General features: G+C 40.0%; 1 protein-coding gene across 1 annotated transcript in view; it reads right to left on the bottom strand.

Annotated features, from left to right (window-relative positions):
* cntn6 (contactin 6) overlaps positions 1-22,303 on the bottom strand; it is a 70,504-nt gene extending 48,201 nt beyond the window's left edge. The window contains exon 1 of the mRNA XM_035524430.2: positions 22,198-22,303. The gene's annotated coding sequence lies outside the window, so the exon portion shown is untranslated. The remainder of the gene's footprint in view (positions 1-22,197) is intronic.
* Between the last annotated feature and the right edge of the window lie 471 nt (positions 22,304-22,774).

The raw sequence follows: 22,774 nt of genomic DNA, 5'->3' as shown, positions 1-22,774 counted from the left end.
GTATATAATACATTATATAATTAAATACTATATATAGTAGTTATATAATTATAGCTATTATAATATTATACTTATATAATTCACTGCTCGCTCTCTCTCTCTCTCTCTCTCTCTCTCTCTCTCTCTCTATATATATATATATATATATATATATATATAGTAAAATAGTAATTATATATACATTTCGTGAAGAACATGAACCAGGTTAGTAAAGCCTTAGTGGCTTGAACAGTAACCTCCACAGCAATGAGGCCTTCCAGGATCAGAGCTAGACTGCTCCTCTCTAAAGGATTGTGCAGACTTTCAGTACATACAAATACTATCAAATTAAAATGTTACTGGAACACTCATCCACCAAAAAAGTAATGTTGCTAATAATGTATGCAAGCTAGGAGAAAAAAGAGCTCATGCAATTCAAAAGAGCTTATACCAACTGGTTAGCAAGAAGTTTTGCACACTGGTTAACATTATGCCAAATGGATCATGCTAACTGGTTAGCACTATGCAAAATGCATCATGCAAGCTGGTTAGTCTTAGGCAAAAGAGCTCTTGCCAACTAGTTAGCATTATGCAAAGGAGCTCATGCCAACTGGTCTGCAGCCTTCATTCGGTCTTAGGCACATTAGCAGCTCTGGCTATTGAATGCAACATTTTCTTCCAACACAAAGGCCCTTATTGGTAACATGCAAATGAAGTTGATACTGAACCACTGTCCAAAATTATCAGTGAACTGAAAGGGCATGCCAGTAGCACTCCACACTCCAGTCAATTGGCTCTTGTTACAATTTGCCAAGGTCAAGAGTGGCATAATAAGAAGAAGAGGTTTGTGAGGGAAAGCCCAGTGATCAGATAGTTCTGAAGGTTAAGGGCGAAGCCAAAATGAAACATCTACCCACCTCCTCTTCATGCATAAAATAACAATAGAACATCATTAACTATCTGATGTTTGAGCAAATGGTCTTCTGGCTCGCTGGAATCACCACCAAAGAGAGCTTTAAAACATTTCAATAAATACTATGGTGACTACGTGGTGCAAGGCTTTACCGCTTCATCTATATGTATCAACTGCATATAGGGGGTAAGCGCACGAGTGCTCCCGTTGGTGCACCTCATACGAGACCCCAATCTCAAAGGTCTCAATTAGGACAGCTTTCAAACTCTTGCAATCAGAGAGAGCAGGCACACCCCTGAGGAATGTAGCCATTAATGCCAGTTCTCCAATCTCGTTTCGTCTGACTTGCTTGAGAGCATGGAATTGTGCTGATGTACCTGCCCTTGCTTGACAAAATCAATTTTAACCAAATAGGTGCTACAAAGCAACACTTAAAACAAGTGATTGAGTGAAAGGCACAAATGCCTTTTGATTAGATTTTAAGAAACAGCTGAATTAAAGAGTGCACCCCTAATGCCAAACCAAACCGAGTTCATAAGTACGCCTAAAAAAGAGTGGTTCCTAAGGGGTTCTTGATGAGGCTCTGGATGCAACCATTTAAATGCCTACAAATCATTTTAACCTGTTGCCTGTCATTGTAGGGTTATAGTCTAAAACTAAATTGTGAGGTTACGGGTTCAAATCCCTTCATGGCATTATTTCCAGAGAAATAAAGCTGAATGCCAAGTCTACAGTTCTCTGCAGTTGACCACTGCAATGTAGTCTGTAAAACTTCCTTCCACCCTAATACAGCCTCTTGTAAACAGAGATTGGCCAGTGGGTAAACAGTACTCCTACTACACCTCTCCTTTCATTAAACACTGAACTTTATTACACCACTAAAGCAATATTGAAAATAGGCCTTTGCTGATCAAAACCATGGGGCAAAAATGCATTCTAAAATACTGCATGGCATTGAACAAGTAGTCTGCTTAGTTTTAACCAGACAAACTCAGCTGTCCTGGAAAATCTGACCTTACATTTCACAGAAGTTTTGACAATATTAGGTTTGACAGGATTGAGGATGTTGCATGACTATTCGATGGCTAAAACATGGAAAATTTTTAATGATTTGCTGGCCATGACTTTAGGTAGGAAATGTGTAAAAATGTCAAACTATCGCTAGGACAGAAATAAGAAGTAAATGCTACCATTTTGACTTTGGATATATTTTCAGACTTACTGAGTAGCTTTGAACACTGGCAGAATTTAGATTGTTTTGTGTGTATGTGTGTTTTCACAATATAGAGGCCTTCTCCAGTTGAAGGCCATGGACAACCACTGCACTGCAGATACCATTGAGAGGGCAGACAGAAGAATCAAAAATGAACTGGAAGTGCAGAAAGAAGGTATAAGAGAACAAGTGAAAACATTTTTTACAGTTACTGGACAGTAAAACTGCTTGAGCATGCAGATTTTGCCTGTGTGTGCGTACATACAGACGCATGTGCGCAAGCCATCTGTGTGTGTGTGTGCACTTGGATCAGCTTGACGACTGTGTCACCTCTGAGCTCCCCTGCTAAACTCCAGTACATTGCCAGCTCCTCCTATATCTCAGCTCTTAACCCCAGTGACTATGCCCCCCACACACACACACACACACCCCACTAAAACAATTAATGCCTCGTCTTATTTTTGTTTTTGCTCTTGTTTATTTATTTATTTTTTTCCTTCCATGATAATGTACCTTTGCTATCTGCCATGGCAATGACTTGTCCAAGCTACGAAGCACTTGGGAGGATGACCTCCGTTGTTTGTACCCTTTCTCCCATTGCATGATTTGTTGGATCGTTCACCTAAACACCACCCGTTCACAACTTCATTCAGACAACTTGGGATTTTGTTGGATAGCTTGATGCTGTATGCCAACCATAACCCAAAGTGCTTTGACACGGAAGCACAGCGCTCTCTTCATCGGCAGTGGATGCGGACGCGAAGCTCCCAGCATGTCCTGCTGCTCTCTGGAAGTGAGATTAGCACACAAAGCGGCAGAACGAGAGACTAGGAGCATGGTGTCATCTGCTTTCGAACAACTGGTATGAGTCTTTGCCATGGCTTATCGCTCTCGCACAAGCCAGAAGCGATCACACAGTAATGCTGCGAGGAAGTGAAACCGAACAGTGCAGAGAAAGAGGCAGAAAGCGGGAGTGACACTCTAAGTGCTGAGCAAATAACGCAAAGGCTCGGGCTTTTCTGGCATGCAAATAAGCTACAGTTACGAGCATCTGCAATTCACAAGCCAGAGATGCTGTTATTTTCATGGGTATGGCATTTATTTATTTATCTATTGGTTGGCTGCAAATTGGGTGCAAAAATACATCTGAATGAATCTGAATTTAATAGAAGAGTGCTTTGTTTGTTGTAGAAAAGCTGAAAAAGTAAAATGTGTTAAGTCAAACCAGTCGGCAGCTGAAGAAATGGTAACAGTAACAGCTCTGCAGATGATTTAGAATTAAGTTTTCTAAACTAGAGAACACTTGGATGATTAAGGGTGTGTTCAGACTTGGTAGGTTTGGCTCGATTAAAACGAACTCTGGTGCAGTTAGTTTGAAACATGAACACAGTATGGCGCAAAGGCACAAATACCAAACTCAGGATGTGATGCCATAAGACGCAACCCTAAACACCACGTGATAGAACAAAGTGCTAGTGAAAATGAGCAGACAGCAAACGTGACGGAATGAGGAGGTAAAATGCCTCATTAAGATTTTGTCCAAAGAGCGTATCTGTACTATACTGGGAAAAATGCCCAAGTATTCAAAATGCACTTCCTGCGGTGAGGAATTCCTCATGCTGTTTTGCTTCCATAATGCATTTTGCAAGCTCTCCTTGAGTTTTCAACTGGTAAAAATACCAACCCACCAAAGGTGGGTAGTAACATGCTACATTTACTTTGTTAAATTTACTTAAATAACTTTTTGAAAAACATTTTAATGTTTTAAAAGATTGTGCTTTTTATTCTGTTATTCTTTTCTATTTTATTCTATTTTATTCTTAGGTCATAAATTAGTTTTTACATTATATTCATCTACATTCCTCCAGTTATATTTTTAGATAATTGTAATTCAATGCACATTTTGTGCATTTTGTTCAACTCACAGTGTCGTCACAACATGGACTGTCAAGTATGTGAGGGTTGTTGAAATCCCAAAAGATGACCACTGAGTCATTTTCTTGAACATCCCCAAAATGATGGAATATACTGCAGGTCTGCTCTCTCTGGGTTACTAAAGGCACTCGTCCCTAAAAATGACCTAAGGACCAGAATCATAAACCTGAGAGCAGAGAATTGTGGATCGAGGGATGTCCTCAAGATTACAGTTAAGTCCTAAATGCCTGTGGTCATTAAAAACTCAGGGGACACAATTTTACGGATTAACAGCTTAAACTACCCTTGCAAAGCCAACAAAATCCCTTAACCTGTTTCTTCCTCTTTTCTTCAGCAAAAAAGCTGGCATATACAACAGCGACTTAAATGAACATTTCACCCAAAAATGCTGGCATGGCTAACAATGAAGAGGAAAAGCTAGCACAGACAACTCAGCATGACTTACAAACCATTAACTGGCTTCGAACAGTTTTGATGATGACAACTTCAGCATTTTGGAAACACCTTTAAACTAAATTAAATGACAACAATTGCAACACACAGTAAATGCTTACCTTTGAGTTCCTAATACTTCTAACAGTACTGTGATTAAACATAGGATCCAATTACATTTTATGCGACGCATTCACATAGACTCTTCTGATGTGTCCTGACAGTAGTCGTTTGAATCCAGTAATGTTCCATGTAGAATGGGAATGGCAGTAAAACATACCCCACTTATTCTATTCTATTCTATTTATACCCACCTTATAACAGAACTGAGGACTGACAAAAATATGTTAAAAATCACAACATGCTTCTTAATTAAATTACCTCATGTATTCTATTAGGTTTGACAATCAGTACAAAGCCATCTAATCCTGGTATACAATTTAAGTCATTACAACAAGGCTGTCAAAACACATTTTGGCAATACTATATGAGGATAATAGCTCTGTGGCCTTATTTTGAGAAGCTTGAGGAAATTATTTAAAAATTATTTAAACAAAATAATTAACTTTGCATATCAGTCCATTGCTGATAAATCCAAGAAAAAAAGGAGATATTGATCTATATTTTTATTCTGTGTAAATACTCACTGACAGATATTTGTAGATGATTAAAATATAGCAAGCTTCTTCCTGTAGAATGCTATAATCAATTTCTAGAAACCCAGAAAGAAAAGCTTGAAAAAATAAAATAAAGTAATAAAGCAGTTTTTTAAAAGGCCCAGCATCCCTTTCCCAAGTCGTTTTTTATTTATTATGGTAGATCAACTGAAAAAAACGCAGCCCAAAAGGCAAGGCACAGCTGTAACAATTATCGTAGCTTCCTGACGCCTTACAGATTCAGCGTCGGCCAGCCCCGCTTTTGCACAAAGGCCAATTAGTTTTTCGGGTTGGGCTTACTGGGATGGAACCGTGAGGAATGCAGAATACAAGCTCAGTTACAAGAATGCCAATCACATGCAGCGTGTCCCTAGTGTGCAAACAATGAGCTACCCAGCCTTGCCGCTAAAGCTCATGCAGCTAGCACATGCTAATCCCTCCACTCACTGCACCAACATGACAATTAATGAGGGTTGGGGGAGCTTGTGCATTCATGTGGGAGGTGGCTGTTAAATAAAGTACATGTCTGTTGGCAATTAGCATTGGGAACCTTGGTGATATTTCTGTGGATTTGGAATGAACATTGTGCCTTTTAGGGTTAGCTTTGTGCTAATGATGACCTGCATATAAACTCATGCCAGCCTCCTTATTAGAAACACCTTACATGCACCGTACATGGCTCCTACATTAGGTTCACCTACATTATAGGCACCTTGGTCCTATTTACCTAGCTACTGGAACAATTTGTCAGCCCCCTCAGCCATCACTTAATTTTTTGAATGGACATGATTCTGGTGGCAGACCATTTTCATCACTGAAGTGACACCGATTTGCTGCTTTGCATTGCACTCGTGGGAGTCCATCAGGCACAGCAGTGTTGCTGGTGTTTCTACACATGTCGGTGCTGATGCTGTGTTGAGAGCGCTCTTCCATCCAAAAATATCCAGTCACCAACCAGCCTGTGGTCAGGAAAAGAGTTGGAGGAAAGCTGACACAAAATGTGCATGCACAGAGTGGGCAGAAAGCATATAGTTAACCTGTGGACATGCAAGGTTTAGAAGTCAGTCGTTCTTTAACAGTTCCGTCACATTGTCTTACGTTTGCGTCTAGAAACTGTTATTATGGCATATAAATCTACAGCGCTGCAGGCTACAAAACGTCTCAGCTCCATCGTGTTTGCATCGTGCTTCCATCAGCACTAAGCTGGTTGGAGTTGCACCAGGTCTCCCAGTCCGAGATGAAATGGTCTGCTCATGCGGGTTGTAAGTTCTAACCTTTCTGCAGCAGCTGAACCAAACAATGACAGACATAAATAATCAGACAGGGCAGAGGCACGGTGCTGATAGATAAAGCAAAACTGGAGCAGAGAGAGAGAGAAGGAGAGAGAGACTCAGGCCAAAGTGAAATAGATAAACAGCTATGCACCATGATCAGGATTTCAGAAGTCAATCTTGTGGCCAGCTCCTGTCAGGCAACAAATCACTATGATAACTTTGCCTGGCTGCTCTCTCCATTTGGTGATTTCTCGATTTAAGAGCAAAAGAAAAAAAGAGAAAGAGAAAATGGATACCAGGTTGATAAAACAGGTGGAGGTGGTGGTGGGGGTGATGGTGGTCCTGGTGGGAGGTGTGGGGAGGCTGGGGGATATTAACTTTCTGCCTGCCTGTCTTTGACAAAATGGAGAAAAAAAACACAAGTTATGCATGTGCTGGTTGCTTTTCTTATCTTTTGGGGTTTTTTTTTAGTTTCTTTGGGATTGATATGAATGTCACAATATCTTGTCATAATGCAAACGAAAGAAAGAACATGTGTATATATATAAGATTTTGTTCTGAGATTAAAAAAAACATGTCTACCTAAATCTCACTGGCAGATGAGCCACTTTCACACCACCATTTCCTTTGGAATGTGGTTTTAATATCCTCTTTTGCTGAGCAACAGTTACGTGAGAAGCTGTTTTCTTAGTGAACTATGAGCATTCAAGAAAATGATGCCAGTCTCCTCCAACCCTTTTTTTTCTCTCATTGTTGTTCCCATCTTTGAAGCAGAGGCTGCTGAAGGGATAGGCTTATTTCATTTGATTAGTATTGAGCTGTTTCCAAACTCCAAGACCATGTGCAACGTCTAAACTTTAAAACCTCTTAGACTCTCTGGAGGACACTTCACTGCAGTGAAATGAACTGCAAGTATGCATTGTGTTTGTGTGTGTGTGTGTGTGTGTATGTGTGTGTGTGTGTGCCGCCTGTGTGCTGGGTCACAAATTCATATACTATAAATACTGTAAATATACATTGGAAAATATCCTTAACATGGTATCTTAGACATTATCTTTCCATTTAAACTGTGTTTGGCCATTCCCTTCTTTTGCAAGCACATTCCTCCATAAACAGATCAAATGGTTTAAGGAAAGGGTTTGACTTACATAGTTGTTCACATATGATAAACACCAGAAGCAAAGAAATGAAAGCAGGACAATTCATATAGGTTTTTGTTTTGGCTCAACCCAACTACTGAATATTTTTGTGTGAAGGTGTGTGTGTGTGTGTGTGTGTGTGTGTGTGTGTGTGTGTGTGTGTGTGTGTGTGTGTGTGTTTGTGTGGCAATAACATCAGCTGGATAGACAGACAGGGACAGAGAGTAGATCAGAGGTCTTGGAAAGTTCTGACTCAGTCAAAACTGCAGTGCTGCCGAGTTGTGCCAGACTGCCTCTCTGTATCCGACTTGTTCAGCAAGCCAATACAAACACAGCACTAACATGTTCCTCTACTGTAAAAGTAATGCATTATCAATAGTAAAATACAGTAAGGCCTGGTTTCCCTGACACGGATCAAGCAATTTTAGCATGAGCTTGGGTTTCATGTTGGTCTGGGAAATGGGCTCTAAATGTGGTATACCACAGCATACTGGCTTTTGTATTATGAGGATTTTGGAATGAGGTGCGAAAAAAAATGCCGCCTTTGGATTGGTACTGTAAAATGACAGAAAATGTAGCAAGTTTCCAGCTTACTCCAAAGAAGAGCTGGGTATCAGAGCAAAACATACTGACAGATTAAAAGCTGGAAGAAAACCAAAATCCTCTCTTCAAAGATTTATGGTAATAACTGTCATTCCTTGTATTAAAAAACAGCACCAAAAGGGGATTTTGTAAATTGCCAAGCTTTGTATACTCAGGCTATAAATAATTATCCAGCATGCCTGTGAGTGGTACTGAACACAACTTCTTCTTGAGAAAATCATTAAAAAAGCAATTGTAGGCCATTTGGGTTAAGTAGGCATTCTTCCTCATCCTAGTATATTACCAGTATGTTAAGTTACAGCCCGGCAGCAGTTAGTTTCTTCTGCGTGTCTGAGAAGAAGGCGGATCAATAACTGAACCCAACTCAGGACAAACTACTACCCATCCCTGATGCCAGTGTGTTCATGTGTCCACGTGCCATTTTGCTCATCCGGCTGCTGTTGGGCTTTCGGGCAGGGCCCTTAACCTTGCATCTGGCCATGCTTGTGTGTTGTGTGTACTCTGTGCCACAGGCAAGCCAAAGTGCCAGACTACACTGTGCCATGCAAGCATATAAATGATGAACAAGAGCCTTCTTCCTCCAGACCGTATGAAATTTTGGTTTGAACCACTGCATCACTGTACTGCATTATTATAATGTTCAGGAACATTACTTAACAGTATGTTTATTGCCAGTAAAGTACCTTACAGCTAGCTAGTTAGAGCTAAAGCTTTGCTATATGGTGATAGTGTGAAGGTCTGCTTTCAATTCAATAGCGCATATCAATTTAAAAATCAAGGAGAAAGCGTTATCATGATTCAGAGTACCAAAAATTAATTATGCCTTCCATTACAGCAATGTGGAAGCAATTAAATGCCAACATGTAGCTATGAATTTTTAACCCCTTTACAGAGAGGATACCACAGTATTATGAAAGCTCACAAAGCATAATGTCCAAAGGCATGACACAAATGTAGAGTATCCCTGCCCTGTATGCACAGACCATGACTAAATACATCAATTGCAGGTACATCCCGCAACATATGTGGCTGGTTCTTATCCTGGTTGCTCTCAATGGAATGTAAGTGTCATATATTTTTTAACACATTACTTCCTGTTTTCTTTTGTAAAACACTACAAATAGCTTCTTTATATATATATATATATCTGAATTATTAATGATCAAATTAACTAGACAGAGAATTCTGGGCAAATATATGGGAAAAAATATGGCATTGCAATAAAACTCCTGCATATTGCAGCTGCAATAATATAATTGCTGGCAGTGACTTAACCACACTCGTGGACCCCCGATGTGACGTGTACAGTCTGGGAATGTATTATACACTCTCGTGGACCCCTGATCTGACGTGTAAAGTCTGGCCTGCAGACGGTACTGCAGAGTTCAAAATTGCAGTGATCATTACTGAACTACAAATAGTTCAGCCCTGCAGCTTTTTTAACCTGCAGCTGCTGAACGCAGAAAAGGCAAAAGTTCCAACTGCTGCCCAGACCCTTCCCATATAATCAGCATGCATTTCATCATACACCTTCACGGTTGTAGTCCATGCATGTATGTACACTGTACATAAAACAAACACGCATGACAGTGCGATAACCTCAAACAGGTTTCGGAAATAACCCAGGGAGCTGACAAGCTGTGCTGGGCTTTTTAGGAGACGACTGCACAGAGCAGGCCAGCTATGAGGCTGAAGAAGAAAGACGATCTGTGCTCATATTGAGAAAGAAGGCATGCATATTCAACAGCAAGTTGCGTGGAATGAGTAGAGTTGACTGCAAGAGGCGTGATTTGAAACAACAAAACCAGGAGCAGATAAGCCACCATTCACAGGAGTTATCATCATTCAGAAGGATAGACGCTTTAATTAAGTTCCTTCATTGTGTTCACAAGACAACCGTTCTGGCCTATTGTGAGACAATGAATTAGTTATAATTGTAATAAAGCCAAAATATTATTCAGTATTCTTAAAAGACTGTGTATTGCAGAATGTGTATTGTAGAAACTCAGCAGCTATAGAAAGACATTTGAAAATTTGTGTCACAGTGACTGGTATTAAAATATTAATTATTTTTTCCTCAAGGAAGGCATCAGTATCACTGACAATACATACACTGTTCTAGAAACAAACAAATAAACAAACAAAAAAGGATAACACACTGCTCAGTATGTCAATGTAGTCTACAAATCATCAAGAAGAAACAAACCTATAAGTCGATCAGCTCGAGTAGTAGTGTATGTATCCAACAGTTGCCATTGCACCCCTGAAAATCTGACCAGCATTAAAATGATTCTGTCTGAGCCTAAGGGCTTTTTAAGTAAACAAACCTCTTACCCAAACATGTGGTGAGCAGAACCAGTGCAGGGGCCTTTGTTTGCCCATATTAAGATAAGCAGAGCTGGAAAAGCTTTGGTGGATCTCGGTGCCGTGCCCATTTGAACACGTCTGATGTGATTCCAGGTCTCCTCATATAATCCAGCTAGGCTGGGGTGGACCGAGGATGACGGGTAGTTGAGTCTGTCATGACTTAAGAAGCCATGGTCATTTATCCCAGCAGTGTGGAGAAATTGTGCCAGCAGCTTGCCTCCTGTGAATTATCTCTGTCCAACGCATAGCTATTACTGGCGGAGCTAAATCTGCCTCATTCTGTCCAGAACTCCTCTCTTCTTTTACAGTATTGTGACAGTATTCCTCTGTCAGACAGCTTATGATCATTAGGTGGGTTTTATTTTAGGTGTGTGGTCTTCTGACTGTGAATTATGTTAACAACGTCTCCAAATGAAGTATACTGGAACCTTGTGATTCAAACTGTCATCTTTGTTCGGAGACATCGTGAATATCACAGGATCACTGAAGCGCTTCATCTTTTTCAGGCTAATGGAGCACTTCCCAAAAACAGCCAGCAGTATCACCAAGCTTTGTCCTAAGGTAGTCTGAAACATCACAGCAAAATGCCCCGCGCTGAAGTGACCCTGACAATGTGAAGCTGGACAAACACGAATTCGGCTCTGCAAATTTACTCCCCGATCCTTGGTGTTCCGAAGCCCGCCTGTGTCTCTTCACAGAGGAAATGTGACAGTGATCTGAACCAACTAATTTCCTAGTATTTGATCTGCATAAACGCGAAAGTCTTTTTTTTTTACAGCTGGTGCAGCAGTGTGCAACTGCAATGTCGGCGGCACCATGTGGTGGAGGTCTCAGTGTGTGCTGACCCTCCCTGTGTTTACCTCACTTAACCATCTGGCTGTATCCGAGCAACAAGGTCAGTTCTTAAATCATATTTGAACACCCATGTCAGTCTCGGAGAGTGCAGCCAAGGACTGCCGGCACTCTCCAGAGAGCATGGCGATGGAACCTTTGCATCCTCTCCTGCAAGGCTTTCAGATGATTTTGATTCGTAGTCGAGCCGTGTTCCTGCAGTGTGGCCTTTCGACCACGAATTACGCTAACAACGTCCCTAGATGAGGCACACTCGGTGTGTTCTGAGTTAGGTTCAAAACAAATGAACTGCACCGGTGTAGGAAAGTTTCCTCGCAGTGCCCCTGTGGGTGTGAACTTCACAGGTTTACTCTCAAAGATCTAAAATTAGTCAGGTACCTGCATATAAAATGAGACTGTGTACCTGTTTGCTTGAATTCACACCACCAGCAGGAGTCCTCTGGTGACTTTCTCCCTTATTACGTTATCATCTTCCCTGGGATCTTATACATTATACAAAGTGACAAGCAGTTATGTTTGGGCCACATGGGATTGATTTGCGTGTAGACAACAGTGAGCTCTCTCAATCCCTGCCTCAATTTATAATTCACATCCAGTTGTTCTTTTACTACAACAAGAGGAGAATGAGATTTCAGTGCTTGGAATTAAATGAGTTCTAAATTCAACATTTACATGTAACCCACAGTGTTTGGAAGAAGCAACCAATTAAGAGGTACAGTTTAAGAAGATTATCTGATTAAGCAACCTTGCTCATAACAGTCTCTACTGTACTTTACTGTGTTGAAGCTCTTAGTCATATGTTGATGATGCCAAAAATGGCACTGGATATAGAATAATGCACCATGTTCTCTACAGATCACTGTGCTGGAACTACTAACTTTTTTTTCTTGTCAGCATAACCTGTGTGTCATAAAATACATGATGAAAAGACAAAGTACAATATGTGACTGTAGAAATAAGTAAACGGGTAAAGCGCTGTTAAATAAATGGAGGCAACAGCCCCTATAAAATCAACAGAGTGTAGGTTATTATAAAGAACTCTGAGCCTCACGCACAGATGCCTTATAAATCCTTTCAGCACTCACACAGAACAAAGAGCATATACTGTCGGCCCCACAAGTGTGTTCACAGTCCTTCTGGCACGATCCGCATTCATAGTAATATTGACATCATATATTGTACGTGCACTAAGGGATGGCCGTACCCAGAATAATAATATGTGTCTTGAATTTACTGGGTTATAAAATACTTTCTATAAAAGAAACCATAATGTCACGGTTTGCATTCACAACCCCACAGAACGACTCAGGAAGCTCTGAGGCAAAAATCCTGTTGGATTTGTAAAAATGCTGCTATACGACAATGAAAATATTCCCTCCTTTCTTCTCTATCATCATTTTTAGCATGTAGTGTAGAGAAAGTAAATGAGATTTTCGGTTGACATAGTACAATACCAGGGCAGCCCGTTGAACACATTCAACTGATACTCAGCTGAGTAAACAATTTGTTACAATGTCATATTCAACCTTACAGAGTAATTGTCTGCCTGTGAACGGAAATGTAATCAGCTGAAAAGACAACACATCACTATCCAAGACTGAAATTACTTTTCAGCGTACTTTACCTGTACTGTCCTCCTTTTTCAAACACAATCTCTGAAATCTGTGAAAGTTTCTTCAGAGAAGCTATTAAAGCAGACTTCAAATGATGTTCCAAGCCAGATGAGAGCAACGATATTATGTGTAAAGAAGATCACTGAGAATTTAAATAGGTGGAGAGTAGGAGGAAAACAAACTAGGTAGAGCATGAAAGGACAATCTATAAACAAACACGGTCTGATCCATAAGCAAATGCAATAGCTAAGAACCTGGAGTATGGCAGGGGGCTCTAGAGGAATACTATCTTGAGATGGTCAGCAGAGCTGTTGGTGAAAGTTGGCCTTTCTACTGATCTGAGGCCAGTTTTCTCACATAAAGAAGAAGACTATGACAGGACCTGACTCCAGATGAGTAAAGAGAACTGACAATTAACAACTAACACCCAATTCTCGTTCTGCCACACCTCTTGTGCTTTCCATGTTTCCAGTAGTTTGTTGAGGAATGGATGATTTGCTTATATTTCCAAGAACGCAAGTAAATGCTAGAAAGTTTGGAAGATTTTTTTAAATATTTGCATTACTTTGACAATTTGACACCTTTGTTTGCGCAAATTCCCTGTCTCCCAGTGAACAAAAATAAGCTTTATTATATCTTAGCCCCTTGGTCTGGTCTTGTTCTCTTTGAGGGACTGCCACAGAGGTTTTTTTTCATGAAAGCAGCGCCTTCACTAGTACAGCTGATTCAAAGGCTCTTCAATTTCAGACATCCACATCCTTACTGTAGGTGTGGATGAATTTGTTCAAGCAAAATTTCTCTGTACCAAATGTGTATCTTCATTACTACTGTGTCACATTAGGTTTTGCCATGAACTTACAAAGAACTAGCTGCTTGCGGAGAGTCGCTACGGGTTCTCTGCTGCAAGTTGTCCATGGTATAGCCTTCTAAGTACCTCTCTGTTAAAGCATCCACCAAGAAAGCTGTTCCTGCTCTGAATAACGAGCCTACACATGGGGTAGGGGGTGCATAGTGAAACCGAATGACCATTTCTGCTCCCCGGTGGCTTCCATCATCTGCGAGTCCTTTCGCCCATGGAGTGTCTGTCCTCTATCTACTAGAGAGGCATAGCTCTCTGCAACAGGGCAGTACTAGCCAAGCCTCATGGGGTCCCAACCCATACCACTCTTCCATCAAGCTGCGAGGGAGCCACTGAATGCGGGGAGTCAAAGCTGTCAGCGTTCCGATGCGGCCTTTCTCATGATGGATGAACTAATGTGCACAGCAGAAAGATGAGAAGGTGAATGAGGGCTTGATGCCAACATCGCTGGACATCTCTAATCCAAGACAGAGGCTGAATTTCCCTCTAATGATGAAGTGGGTTTAGTAAGCATTGTGCAAAGCAAAAGGAGGTGTCAAAGCAGGGACTCTAAATGATTTATGGACTGCAATTGTAACTTCTATCTGGGATATCTAGCTCCCTTCACCTAGAATTTTGGGCTTTGTTTTAAAGTTGTTGGGACTGTAGGATGTAGGTCTTAAGCAAAAGAACCTCCTGTCATGATTTATGCTTGCTGAGATAGAAATGGCAGTGCTGTGCATCCCTGGTATTACTTTTGTGTCTGCAGGACGTGTTTCCTAAGAATCGATGCCCAGAGATGTCTGTTTCGGTTTAAAAGCAATTTCTTCTGCAGGCAGAAGCTCCAACTTGCCCCTTTTCTGCACTGTAGTGAACATAATGCATGAGCAGAGGTGATGATGAGGAAGGCCAAGGTGGGCTTGGTCCAAAAGACCCAATGACCACCGAGAGGGAGCATCTCTTCCTTAAATGCCCCTTGTGACTTGGGGTTTCAATTACACATCCAGATCTGCATTAGTAGAGAGACTCTCTCCAAACCTGCCAGACGCACAGGCAAGACGCACATCACAGCTCCCTCAGATACGTTAAATCAATCACGCTTGCCTAAGTGTAATAGGAAAAGACAGTTTAAAGGGTTCGGAATAATCGTGGACGTCAGGAGTTATTTTTAACCGTGGCACAACGTGACAAGAGCCCTGAGAAAATAGAGTTGACTGCCAGCAAGGCTATTGTGACTACAGCAGAGCACTGATGAATGGACAGGACAGATGGCAGCGTTGGCCTGTGGAAGACCCGCTCATGGCCCCTAGACCCCGGGGCTTAGGACAGATAAGCAACACTCCATTTGGGCTATAGCATACAAACGGAAAAAAATTGAAATTGTGTTGCATATTGTTATTGTGATAACATTTATTGCCAGACACATCTGTAAGCAGTTTATATGTTCATATGGCCTGACTAAATGCAGTGCACAAAGATTTTAAAAGGTATGCACATTTGGACATCTGAGATTAACAAACAACTGAATTTTGAAGGATTTTGAATACTTGTTTGAATATTGCAGTGCAGTCTTTTGCACATTACAAATACTGTGATAGTGATGGGCGAACAACACATCATGCAGCCCTCCTTTATCTCTCTATATCCCTCTGTGCAGGTTTAGGACTGCCTAAACAGTAAGAACTACTATACTACCACAACGATAAGAGAATGTGTCACGCACACACACCTATTGAGTGAGCAAATGCATTATTAGAATGATTTGTACAAAAGAACTGCTACAGTTTTTCTGTAAGCAACCTCATCAGAGATGAACCTCAGTATGAATCTATTTAGAGCATGCTGTTCTAATCAGGTGGCTCCGTAGATATAAAACACACTTGTACACACGTCAATTACAAATTATTGAGTATAATTTCATCTGGGTATAATCCTAGGCCACTAAAGAAGAAGGCAAGTCTTTGCATTGGCATACAAAATGAGTTCTGCGCAATATGTCTTTACCAGTTCCTATACTGCCAGGTCATCCTAGATTAATACTGTTAGAAGAACCCTAATTTAATTTTGCCATAGGCTGTATTCTGATGCATTGTGGTCCTTCCTGTTCAATGACTTTAACCTGTGCTTCTAGGCATGTAAAATGTATCAGAAGGAGACCTACAGAGTCATTTTATACCATGCTGATTGATTTTGACATGTGCCGCTCGAGTAGTGACACTGTTAAATTCTGAAATGATTGCTGCCACCCTATGGACTTGGCCGCCACGCTGTTAAGCCATTTCCAGCAAGGGGAAGCTCACTGGAGGCTGGCGGTTTTCCCTGTCTGTTTCCTGTGGGATCTTTCTCAATCATAGCCACATGGCTCCGTACTCGAGCTGGGCTCAGGAATCCCACTCGGAGTTAATGTGATGTTAATACGGCTGCTGAAGATGATTGCATTACAAAAAAAGGTCAGGCGAATTAACCCAGACATAAAAATAGGCATGTCGGTACAACGCCTTCTTTGCCCAATCCCTAAAGGTTTAAGTTTATGTGCTTGAATTTGAGGTCCAATCCTGCCTTTAAAAGCATATATACAGCTCTGGAAAATATTAAGAGATCGTTGCAAACAGATCAGTTTCTCTGGTTTTACTATTTACTAGACGTGTTTGAGTAACAAACATTTTTTACATCAATTTTATTCTATAAAATATTGACATTTATCACAAATTCCTAATAAAAATATTAGGACAACAGATCAAATTAACAAAAAAACATAAACCACAAATAATTTAACAAAAAAATGCTCATATTCATTTTTATACAAATACTGTTTTAACTTTAGAAGAGTTAAGAAATCTATTTGGTGGATTAACCGCAATTTTCAATCACAGCTTTCATGCGTCTTGGCTTTCACATTGCTCATTAAGTAAGATTTGTTTCAGGTGATCACCTAATGAGTACCTCGTTAAGTAGAATGAGGTGTGCCTAAGTTAGGATTCAACACACACTAGAATGGAATAGCTACCATATATGTAGTGAAGACATTTTGCATTGATCTCTTTTTTCTACAGCTGTATGATTGAAGAATTTCACAATGAAAAGGACAATTAACTTTCAGTAAAACACAATGAACTTTTTACAATTTGTGAGGAAAGTGGCATGGTAGTACAGGCTTCACAATGCCTCATGACTTCTTCCATTTTTGTGTGAAAAATATAATTATTTGACAAAATGAGATTTGAGGGGGCTTTGCTCAGCATCTAATGCATAAATGCACCAGAAATGTGAGCTGTTTCATACACCCAGAGTGATAGCTCAGGAGCCAAGGAGATTTCCGGAAGGTTGTTCATGTTCTGATGGCTACCATGCTCACTGTGTAGAAATGGTGCAACGGAGTGATTTCTAAGTCCAATGTGCATGTTTTTTAAAGACAGAGAAAGCGGCTCACAGAGTGGTCAGCAGAATGTGTTACATGTTTAGTAAAGACAAAGAAGAAACTCAAACAGCGGTCAGGCTCAGCTTTGGTGACTAAACCGCTGAAGGCTATGCAGGTGCACAAACATAAAAAAAACTGGCAAAGATTTCTTTAAAGCACTGCTGCAGAGTACTTACTACTGATACTCATAACATTTTTTACACAGTGGCTGTAGAAGGAACAAAAACCTTTTAAAAAACATTTTGAATGTTGCTTAGTAGGGCAATAAGTAGTTTCTCCATTAAAAAATCTCGTGAAATATTAAGAGAACTAAATATTACTGCTGGGGCCCAATGCAACTTCTGAAGGCTCATAGTGGGCAGTGGCTTGAACATTCAGGGCTGGTTCTTTTTCCAGTACTGCAGCAAGAATCAAGCTACTAAATCAAGTAATCGACAGATAAACCACAAGAACAATACCGGACGTGCCAGACTGATGTTCTTCCATTCTTTCCCAAACCTTCTTCCAAATGAAAACAATATCACATATGTCAACTACCTGAATAAGTGACGTAAAAACCTTTAAGCCCATTAAAAGGTTCTCCCCTACAACTACAAAGCTATTACTTTAAAAGCAGTAATTCTGTTTTAACTTCTTGTGCAAACATAACCCACGACCATCTAGAAGTCCTAGAAGGCCCTAAAGGGGGTATGTGAATTAACTGTTGTTAACTGTTGTTAACTCTCTAGATAAGGAAATTTCGGTCAGCCATGTCCGACCCTGGTTCACCATCAGGTAACTCTACAACAACTAAGGTTTTCAGTACATTCAAGAATGTAATCATGTAATTGTTGTTGGCAAGGTTTTTTCCCCCATTAAAAAAAACAAAACAAAACAAAAAAAAAACTAGATAGATAAGTTAAGCACATAGATAAGTTCAATTGAAAATTGGTGAACACAATAAATTTAAACTGGCCAAATAACCATATTATTATTATTAGTAGTAGTAGTAGTAATAGTAGAAGTATTAATAGTAGTAGCAGTAGTAGTAGTAGTTGTTGTATTATTATTATTATTATTGTTATTATTATTAGTGGTAGTAGTAGTAGAATTAGTAGTAGTAGTAGCAGTAATAATTGATGTTTTACATAACAGCTGAAAAGCATACGATGAAGCCCCAAGCCTGCTAACTTAGTTCAGTCATATATGTTCTACCTCAAACTCAGGTATGTATGACAATTCCCATTACTGCACATTCCCAAAAGCTTTTCTACCCATTTTTTGCAAACTTTCTTCTGATTTTCTTCAGTTCAAAAGGAAATACAAAGAGTGCAAGTGTCACTGGCTACCATTAGAATATACCTAAATAATTATTGTGACTTAAAAACTGACTTGTGACATACTGTAAAACTTCCTGTTTTCACATCGCACCAGACTACCCTCAAATGTGTCTTCCTTTGAAATATTTCCTTCCTTGTTAACACTGTAATGTTGATGCTTAATGTTGTGTATTAAGTGTCGTTGGTTTTTTTATGTGAGGTTTCTTTAATGTTGCATTTTTGTTTAATCTATTTGTCATCTTTACACAACTGTTTGAAAAGAGACACAAAGAAGCGTACAGTGCACTGTAACTCTGTAGTACCATAAACTTAGAGGCAATGTGAACTGGCAATTCCCATTAAATTCTTTGTCAGCAATTTCCAGCACTTACCTACTAGCAAGAATTAGCTACTGTTCAAAAATGCCCATATGAAAATATCATATAATACATTCTACAGGCTTGGCCTGCTCTATTTCTATTGTTTATATTGTTTATGGGGAACAATGTGGATTTTTTTTCTACTTCCTTTTATCCCTTGCCTCATAAATCAAAGTCTCTCTTTCCAGAAAGGCAGACACTACAGTGCTCTCAGAGGAAGCATGGGTAAAAATAGAGCACTGAGAGTGGTCTACTGTTGGAGAGGAGTAAAGTCTTTAGAGAAACACAATGCTAATTGAGGAAACTGGCATGAACAGGTGCTACTGGGTTCACCATCAGGTTTGGGTTAATAATTGATGGCAGAGGCAATTATTACGATAATCCAAAAAACTGTATGGGCAATTATACTTAAACTCATAAGCAAACTACATTTTGAAAGCACCAAAGGCATGAAGCAGTCCGGTGTATATTTTGCACAGAGGGAAAAGAATAAGATGAAAGTAGTTCTCAGTCGAGAACTGTATAGTACATGATAATTCCACTCCCTCCTGCTTTGAGCAGTGACAGTGAGAGTTCTGATTTATTCATGAGCCTTGTGCTTGCTGCCAAGAACCATTAAAGGGGGGGTGAATGAGTGAAAGGGGGAAAAAAAAAATTGCTGAGGAAAGCAAATTACGGTTTCTAAACAAATCAAACACAGAACGGACAATGCATGTCTCGCTCCCTCTCCGTGACTCTACAGAAATAACAATTTGCTTTGACATAAACCAATTAAGGGCTTCCTCAGGGTTCCAGACCTCACCTTGGGAAGGAACGGTAAGGAATGCCAGGCTTGTTTTGTTCTAGTTCAGTCAACAGCAGTGTTTCCTTTCAGAAAGGCCCTTCTTATCAAGGTCTTTCATCTTTCTTGTTTGCTGGCCAGTAATAACTTTTCTGCTGTTTCTTCCAAGCGTGCCGACTCACAGCACAATGCCATCTCGGGCCTATGATTCAGGGCCAGCCTCCGGGCAGAGGTGCGAGGTTGAGGTCACAGCCCTAGCTGCCCACCGGTGATGTGGGGTGTGGGCATGGGCCCACGGCTACAAAGCACCTTCAAATGACCTTGGCACACCGTGGATAATAGGGCCACTTGTCACAACTGCCAATCTGATACATGTGGTCTAGGTTATTTACCTAACGATGTACCTCCATCGTCATAAGCTTCATTTGATATCACTGGTTCATTGCAATCAATATACAATTTTATAGCTAATAATTAATAATATTAGATACACATATAAAATTGCAGATTGTAGACTGTAGCCCTCTTCGTATGGATATTTTGTCAATGTCCTCTACCCCATTTATCAGTGGTTAGTTTCTGGCCACTGCTGGCCAGATATTATGGAAAATTTCAGCAGTATCATTAAGATAGGAGTAGCATACCTGCTGGTTTGAGTGTATCAGGCGGTATATACTGCTGGGCTGAGTTGCCTGCTACTCAAGTCTCAGCCAACAGTGATCCTGTGAATGACTGATGAGTTGGAGACTTCCTGAAGGACATATATATATATTGTAGATTTCGTTGAATCTGCTGCTGCCAGAATGTATATGCAGTGATCCGCTGGCTCTTAATACCGCTACCTTTGAGAAAGCCTGTGAGAGGAGCTGGCCGAAGTGAGCCTGCAATATCGAAGACGTGACCCTGGCAGACAGCAGTGTGCCGGGGATGTTCAACCACACCACCTGCCCCATCTATCACCCTGATCTATATCACCCTACTGGAGATTAAGTCTCGTGCCTTCTACTGCCGCTGCTAGGCACTGAAGCAGTGTATAGTCTGCACTCAAGCTCTGACTCCAATCCTCTTTATCTGATGTCTCATAGAGCTGAGCTGTGCATTGTAATTTGATTATAAAATGTAGACACATGCCTTCTACATTTGATCAGATGACTACTGATTTTATCAGTCACATTTTACCATCATAATGTATCACATAGCTCCCAATATCAGTGACGAACGAATAAAGTATGAATTATGCATTTCAAATAAATGAAATTGATTACTAAATATAAAAATAAGACACCAGCCTAACTACAAGCTCCGTACATCACATTATCGAGTTAATCAATTCGCAAAGCTGTGGAAGGCAAAGTAATTGGACATCTGTTTAGCGGGCACCTACATCGAGGCTCCAGACTGCCTCTGATCTGTTGGCATGTGATGCTGACATGAAGTGTTGATTGCGATGCTAGTCATCAATCCGTTGTGGCAAGTTTATAAAAGCGATTCGTTTAGAGATTACGGCGTAACACGGTAAGTTAACCATCACTTTACTATCCAGCGTGCCAGCGTTGTTTTGTTTGTTTGCAACTACGAAAAGGATGAAACTCTGGTAATAAGCCATGGTCTCGTTTTGCACAAGAATTTTGCGAGTAATCATTTCCAAAAGCTGACATAATGCTCGGAACTCGATACAATTTGAGAACAAGCCTGGGTAGCTAAAATCAATCTAAAGAAGTTATAGCTGATCAACGTGTATAAAATATACTTAATACGAAACATATATAAACATGTAGTCTATGTGCGCAATCCCATTGCACGCGTACAAACGGATGCACACACTTGCTTTTTGTTAGTCTCGGAGACTATTATAGTGCTGTTGAAATCTTCCACATTTCTATGCCCTGAGACAAAAGATGATACGCAAAGATAGAAACCGTGAGCTCCGAAAAAGCAAGCGAAGTACATTATTCTATATCCTCCGTCACCGTCCTTTCAGCGATTTTTACTCGTCCACTTCAAAACTGAAAGCTACTACAGTAGAATTGTGAAGGACACGCTTCAACTAGGCAACTACCAGCCTACAGCCTTCTTCAAAAAAAGAGGCGGATTACTGTGAAGCGCAAACTTGACTCCACGTTGCTCTCCAGTCACACGTTTAAAAACAGAAAAAAAAAAACCCTGACTAGGTGAACGAACAAACACGTGAAACGTTTACCCAAGCCTCCTGTAGCCTATAGGTGCGCCTCTCGGGTTTAAAAAAACCGAGGAAAATAAAAACAGCGGTCCGTGAGAATCATTCCCTGTAAGGATTTGGATAAAAATTTCAGAAAGCACTAGAAACTCAATTATTAATCATGCTACAATTTATGTGATTATTTGGAGCATACATTTACAACGATCCTGGTGCTGTTACAGCATAAAAAAGAAACGTAACTTACGTTGTGAAATATTTATATGTATTAAACGTCTCATTTTCATCAAAGCAGCTTGTATAGTGTAGAGAAAAGCGACACACTCTTACCTTTTAAATGAGGGTCAGTTCCTGCACTTGTACGGCGCCAAGATGCTGAGAAAAAGGATGTAGCTGGTGGTGCCTCTGTGTTACTGAAACAGCAGTCTGATGTCCGAATTGTTAGCGATACCTTGGTCTTGTGGAAGAGCGTCTAGTCTTGACTGCAAAGGAGCTTTAACTTGCAAACCCCTCCCCTGCCGGTATAAATGCGTTGTATTGGGGGGAATAATAGAAGACCTGCTTCTCAGACGCTATACATAACCGATCTCTAAACTCATCATCTTACAGAGTTGAAAGGACGTCATAAAGCACACGTAACATTTTCTATTACATTTGTCATATACTGATATTTTTCTTATATAGCATTTTATCTTGTTATATTTTATTATATGATATAAGTGTATATAGAGAACTGTTATAACTGTGAATATACATACAAATATGTATATTTACATATGTATATATGTGAAATATACATATATATATATATATATATATATATATATATATATATATATATACATATATATATATATATATATATATATATATATATATATATATATATATATATATATATATATAT

The sequence above is a fragment of the Electrophorus electricus genome, chromosome 7 (genome assembly GCF_041902795.1).
Source record: "Electrophorus electricus isolate QZ-2024a chromosome 7, ASM4190279v1, whole genome shotgun sequence".
NCBI lineage: Eukaryota > Metazoa > Chordata > Actinopteri > Gymnotiformes > Gymnotidae > Electrophorus > Electrophorus electricus.
The sequence above is the reverse complement of the archived record's forward strand: the minus strand, read 5'-3'. Positions and strand labels throughout refer to the sequence as shown.